This window comes from Odontesthes bonariensis, chromosome 17 (assembly GCF_027942865.1).
Source record: "Odontesthes bonariensis isolate fOdoBon6 chromosome 17, fOdoBon6.hap1, whole genome shotgun sequence".
Taxonomy (NCBI): Eukaryota; Metazoa; Chordata; class Actinopteri; order Atheriniformes; family Atherinopsidae; genus Odontesthes; species Odontesthes bonariensis.
Window position 1 is genome coordinate 11,324,846 of NC_134522.1, and position 7,058 is coordinate 11,331,903.

The following is a 7,058-nucleotide window of genomic DNA, read 5'->3' on the forward strand; positions in this document are numbered from 1 at the left end:
CTGTAGATCAGTTGAATTTTTAGTGAACACCTCACAGAATAGATTGTAAGCATGCATTATTGATTTGTGTGGCCACCTCAGGCCTGTAAGTAGTCCAATAATTGGTTGTTGTGTTTGCAGCCACAAGCCCCTGCCATAACAAAGCTGCTGAGGAAGCAAGAAAGCTTCTGAAGTAACCACCCTTTCTTCCCTGTGAACTGAGCAGTATTTTAACTCTATGCTCCAGTGTAACAATGGATTCTTAGAGTATCATAGTTGCCTTCAAATGCCATTTACCCCACCTCTAACTGTTTGTAGACTGAATCAGAGACACAAAGTTTAAAATAAATCCTCCACGCACATACCCACGCCATAACCATCATTTAGTGCTCCATTGCTCAGATCACTGTGCAGATGAAAGATCTTAGATAAATGTGGAAGCAGCTGCTTTTGATGCAAATGGTGCCAGAAATGGGTATCTGTTGCTGCTCTGTAAATGAGGGTCTCAGCATGCCTCAGTGCGTTTCCTCAGAGCTCCGACTTGTTTATCTGCTTTGAGCTGCTGTGATATTTACGTCTTTCTCCCTCTCCCTCTCTTCTCCTCCTGCTACCCCCCGGCCCCCTTGTTGTTTCCTGGAAGGTGTTGCCAAGCATACTGCAGAAGCATTGCTGTATCTTACCAGACGGGAACACAGGTAAGGGCTAAGCAGAGGTTCCCTCTCCACTAAACACACCAGTCAGACACATGGCTGAGACAAAAGTAGAGAGTCAGACTGTGAGAATAATGAGTGGGTGGCAATGCTGGGGAATGGATACTCAGAGAGGGGACCTCAGTTGCCTGTCAACCTGTTTTTGTGTGTGTTCTGTGCCTCTCTGTGCTCAAACTGTCTGCTGTCCATATTCACTCTTCTTGACTGATGTGTCTCACATGGTTTGAACTATCCCAATGCTACTGTCTAAACACAAACATATTACTTCACCTTTGCCATTCTTTTTATAAATTTGCTATTCTTTTAGTCCTCTTGTGAAAGATTAACATGTTTCAAAATGGTCTAAATTAAGAGGGGTTCTCATGCCTGAGGGAGGGAAAAAATTGAGAGCAATAATTGCGAACTTGTGATGATGACAGGCTTCTTCACATCATTGCAGGTGTGAAGAGGTTGCTGATGAAATTGAAGAGCAGGGAGATATATTCAGGTACCTGGCCGCAGTCCTTTTGACAATAATTTTTTTGTACCTCTATGTTCCTTTGGCAACTCAAGCTCCCTAACCTCTCGACTGGGCTGAGACTGCATGCACATGGGCTCAAACACCATCCATCTCACTTATGCTGCAATGATGAAAAATTTTCAGCCCCTTGTCCATTTTATCATCTTAGAAATCTATTATGACCTTCGTCCTCTGTTTCATATTTTTTTTTAAATTCTCCTAAACTAGCTGCACACTCTATCCAGGTGTCAGCACACACACTGAGCATTAGATGAGGGTGCAGCAACCTTGGGGGTTACATGTGACACGTAACCGCAAAGCATCTCACAGCACAAAATCATTTTTTGATGGAACATAAGTAGGTAAGGAAGCTGACAAATCTGTAAAAAGAAAGTTTCAGAATCATACTGAGCATGAAAGTTTAAATCCAGTCCTATTTGTCTCTGTATTCAAATGATGCCAGATGAGTGGGAATAGCTGTTATGGAACAGGTAGGTTCAGTCAATCACAGAGAAGTGTCTGAAGAGATTTAACAGGACTTGATTTTTCCACCAGTTCTGTTGAGTTGTGTGTTTAGTCACTACATGAATATTTAGGACTCCAGGGGCGCAACTCTTTACTGATCTTTGAACAGAATGTTCTTACGGAGTGAACAGTGAATTAGAATAACCTTCTAATAACCTTATATGGATGTCTGAATCTCTTAAACTTTCCCATGGAGATTTTTTACACACATTTTTCACGGAGAGAGAATTTCCTTTTATTTCATGATATTTGCATACGGGTGCGTGTGTGTATACATATTTGTGTTCAGTCTGCATTATACAGGTATGCTTACAAGTTCCATTTTATTTGGAAAAAAATAGCTCCTCTCTAAAAATATATTTATTCTGATAGACTGTGTTGTCAGGAAGACACTGTACATTGCACTTCTCTTCAGTTCTCAGCAGTGGTGCATCCTTAAACGTCTGATTAAGTCAAAACATTTCCACCGAAGTTTATTGATCACCACTGAGCTACATGTTTAATCTAAAATTCAAGGCAGGGCTTTTGCAGAGCATTGTCTACCTTGGCATCCTGTTGCCATGGTAATGCAGCTTGGAGCATAGGTGCAAAGATTTGATCCGTTTGTTAGGAACATTACTCATCTGCAGTGACTGGATAATGCGAGATTTTCACATGCTAAACAGATGCCATGAATTAGAACTGGCATTAGACAATGCAAAATTGCAAGTACAAAACTGTTGAATCAGGCCTGAGTCTGCCTGACAAGAGACCTGAGGAAACAAAGACAGATGACCTTAAAGGTGGTAAAAGAGGGGTGAATGTTTAGGGTAGGCTTTGAAAGTAATGGCCATTTCCTTGTATTTCTTTGAGAGGAATATAAATAAGATTGTTTTGTAAGTATATTTATGTCAATGCTCATGAGCTCTTCTCGGTTGTAGTACTTTGATGCAGGGCGCCCTCTCCTGGCCAGTTTCCCAGCTTTCACAAATCCATCCTCTCAGAGACCCCTCTCATCTATCCCCTGCTTCTATTCTGTACTTTGAAAGCCTGTGCATAGACACTGAAGGGATGAGGCTTATCACAATTTGTCACTCTCCCTGTTATCAGTGTGTCCCTTTGCTCCTAATGGACTCCATATTCAGAACCTCTTGTGCTGATGAGCACTCTGCATTTCTATGCTCCCCATTCACAGACTTTTCCTATTTATAGATATTAATTAGTGTGTGAATATTTCACCATTCTGTTGCCACTTATTATGTCCATGCTGAGTTTTTTGTGTCCTTTTATCAACCTTTACTATGCCTGAGTCACAGTAAATTGCCAAATCTTGCTCTGGTGTTCTGGAAAAAACTGGTAATTTCCACTTTGGCAATTCCTTTGAATCTGCTGTTTGAATTTAGTGTACTAGAATATAATGATACTGAGCACATGTTCACATCCACTGAATGAACATCAGGGTTGTTCTGTTGCAGAGAGCAAGTAGATTTGCATGAGTTTCACTCCTTATGTTAGTTTTGTATTAAGTGGAAGACTGCTCTAAAGGGACATGCTGACTGTTGCATACAGGGAAACCCTTCAATCATCCTCTCTATTCTCTTTTGCATTCATGGCCTACTTCTCATTGATTTTTGTTTCCCCTTGTGTCTCATAACAACCTCTAACAGTATCCACACACTTGCAAGAGCACAGATGTTTTCATTACCCGTTGCCTCCATTTTCAGTTCCTATCTTAGATGGTGCACCTTCGTGTTATTGTTTCTTGCACATTTTCGAACAGGACATAGATGCAGGTGATAGTGATACGTATTCCATGCGTGCACTTAACATTTCTAACACAGTTATCGTTGCCTAGTTTGCAAATGGGAGAGTTTGCAAAGTCTTTAGTGGACTTGCATGCAGACTACATCTATTTCTTTGAAAAAAAAAAAAAAAAAAGGCAAAGTTTTATACTATACATGACAACACTGTATGATGTATCTATTTTAAATATGTACAACAGTTAACTTTAATGTATCATTCTATTATTTACAAAAAGATCTGAAATAGAAAGAAAAGCAGCAACACTATTCATTTAGTGTATTTGAATCAGATGTGTAGTATGAACAATTATGGTACATCATAGCTTTTTTAACCCTAGCAAAGTCCCAGGTGGGCCTTTTGAATTACATAAAACTAAGCATAGAATATGTAGAAGTCAGTTGGGATACAAACACAAATACACAAGGAATACAAACATCACACTCACCAGGGCCAGGCATTATAAGATACAACATACAGACTACAAAACAGTAAGATAATAAAGGGAGAGGTGTCCAGTCAGTCTTGACTACTTCCAGTATCTGTTCTTCCCTAAAAACTCTCTCAGTTTTAGTCAAAATGATTCCACAACTTAAATCAACATCATTGAGACATTTGGATTACATCAAGCCTATTAATAGATAATATTATTGCTAAATGCTGGATGTAATTGCCAAGAAAGACAAAATTAAACAATTGCCTTGAGGTGCAAGTCCATATTTTTTGCCATAAAATTGTAGCTTCTTAACTCAAACACTCTTACAGTAAATTTTGGTTAGATCCTGAAAATGTAATTAAATTAGCTAATTCGCAACTTCTGCTGTGTGTTTTGTGTCAACTTAATGTGGAAGGGTTTGTCTGGGGACACGTTGCTATAGAAACAAATCGGCCTGGAGGACTTTGCGAGTATGTATTAGCTGTAGTTCGAAAGCAAGAGGATTTTATAAAAGATGAAAGATAACACTCAGAAGGAAATAATTGGAGAATTGTGTTTTAAAGTCGTTTGAGGAACTTCACTGCCTTTCAAGTAAGAGACCTTTTTAAACTGAATTCTGCAAGCTCTCACAGTCATACCTGTGTCTGCGGTCTGAAAGTTTCTCATATGTCCTTTTCCAGAGACAGCAGAACTCCCTGAACTACACCAGTGGCTCTTCTCTTCCTCACCGTATGGAGCCTCAGCACGTCCATCTTAATGCTCCGCATGTCCTGCTGTGAATCTCTCTGACATGAGAGTGAATCAACAGCTGCTCTATTAGCTTGTGTAATTAACGTGCGGGCTGTTGCTTTCCATCTGAGTGTGTCCAGCCTGCTTTTGTGAAAGCACACACACACATTGTACATAAAAACACATGCTCCGTGGACAGTCACATAATCAGCCACCATACAGATTGACAATGTGTCCTGCGGCACACTTGATATCAATCCTTAACAAAGCGCGACTTCTCTCAGATGCCTTGAATGCCAACTCTGTGTGCATTTCATGGCAGCTCGAAAAACAGACTCCCAGAGAGAAAGAGAGACACTTTGTTAGAAAATTACCAAGCACAAATAAGATGTTTTGTATTCCAAAAATCGAGACAGAGAGAAAAGCAAATATGTTAGAGCTGTGTTTCTCTGTACCTTCTGCTGTTAGTCTGTTCTCTCAGCAACTGTTCACCCATCTCTCTCTCTCTCCTCCTCCTCTGCAGTCCCTACAGCGCCACAAAGGCGTACTCAATGAACTGTTACAAAAGTGGGTAGCTTTGCAACAAGACTGCTTTCTCCAGGCCTCCCTCTCTGTGCATTCAAACTACAATGGCACCAAATTGATTGCAAACAAATATGACACGGGCCCAAGGCATCAGAGCGAAAATCAGCAATACTTTTTGGATGTCTCCCACAAAGTGCCAGAGATCCCCATGGTAGATAAGCTAGTAAAGATGCAGCATCTTAGCTGAATATTCACAATAAAATGCTTGTCGTTATTTTGAGAAACATAATTTATTGAAAGCTCAGGTGAGCAATGGCTGATATGTTTAAGTGTCAGGTCCCAGTAATAGCTTTGGCCACAGTTTTCTCGTGTGTGTGCACTGGCACATGAAATGGGAATATAATAGTTTAGAGACAATGAGACGTTTAAACTATGGACAGAAGTGACAGAGTCATATGATCTGATCATAATAACTAATGAAGGTCCGTGTCTAAAACATTCAGCGAGCAGGTTCTGATTTTTTAGCCAATGCAGTAGGTAAGAATAACAAACTTTACCTTCAAAAGTTATATCTACTGTTGCATATGAGCTTAATGAGTAACCAAAAGTTTGGTTTTGTTTGGTTTGTGGTGGCAACATCTCTGGTCTCAAACTCAAACTTTGGTTTCATGGCTAAAGGTTTATGAATCATGTCATCACCACCAATCAAGAAAGTCTTTGCTGGTTTACAGTACTGTACAAAAGTCTTGAGCCACCCAACCAACCACATTTCCTCACACAATGCCAATAAAACAGGAAGTAAGGGCTAAGATTCGTTGAAAAGTGTGCAAACATGAGTTGATATTTAGTATATTAGGTAAAAACAGATTTTGTGCAATTCTAATGACCATGAAAGTCAATGTTTAGTTAGTCTGAACCCACAAGCTTTCTTGTCATTAGTCTTGAGGAGTAGTTCTTCAGGCTTCTTGAGACATCCTGAAGTTCTTCTTTGGATGTTGGCTGCCTTTTGTTCTGTTCTCTGTCGAGATGATCCCACACTGCTTCAATAATGTTGAGGTTAGGGCTCTGGGGAGGATTCATCCCTCCATAAAACCTGTTGCCACTGACTTTCAGTCCACTTCTGGTACCATTTGGCATACCTCAGCCTTTTCTCATAGTTTCTCTTAAGAATGGCTTATTGACATCCACCCGTCCACGGAGACCATTTCTGATGAGACTTCAGTAAATAGTAGATGACAATCTACACTGTTTATCTGCTTTACATATTTTACAGTCTGCCATTTCTTCTCTTGTCCTCCATTTATCCAGCTTTTATGCCAAATATTTGGCTGATAGCTTCAGAAAGCCTGGATAACTAGTGCTCAGAACCAAATACAAATATATACATAAATGTATATATTTGTACATGTATGTGCTACTCTCTGTTGGGACCTTTGCTATTTAACTGCATTCTTTCAGTCTGGAGGACAGCTGGTCTCTGTGGACTATCTCTCTAAGCCTCTCCCTGACATAATGAGCAAACTGGAAGTAAGCTTTGATCTAACGCTGAGTCACTCAATTCCGGCTTGATCATTAATGACTGGATGACGTGACAGGAAGAGAAAGAAAAGAGCGGTTCTCGTCGTTTTTGTCGCTGTACTCACAAACATTTCATTCCTTTTAATTCTCTTTGTCTCACATCTCACTAGCCCTCTGCTTGCTTCATCACACACACACAAAATATCTCTGTGGGATGCTGCGTTCATTAGCAGACAATCAATTCAAAACCTATACATCTCTGCTAAAGGAAAACAACGGTTATCTAGTTTCGTCTTTTGTTGAACGGTTATTATACGTCATCCAGGCAATAAGAGCTGTAGCTTTAGTCTTGCATGAG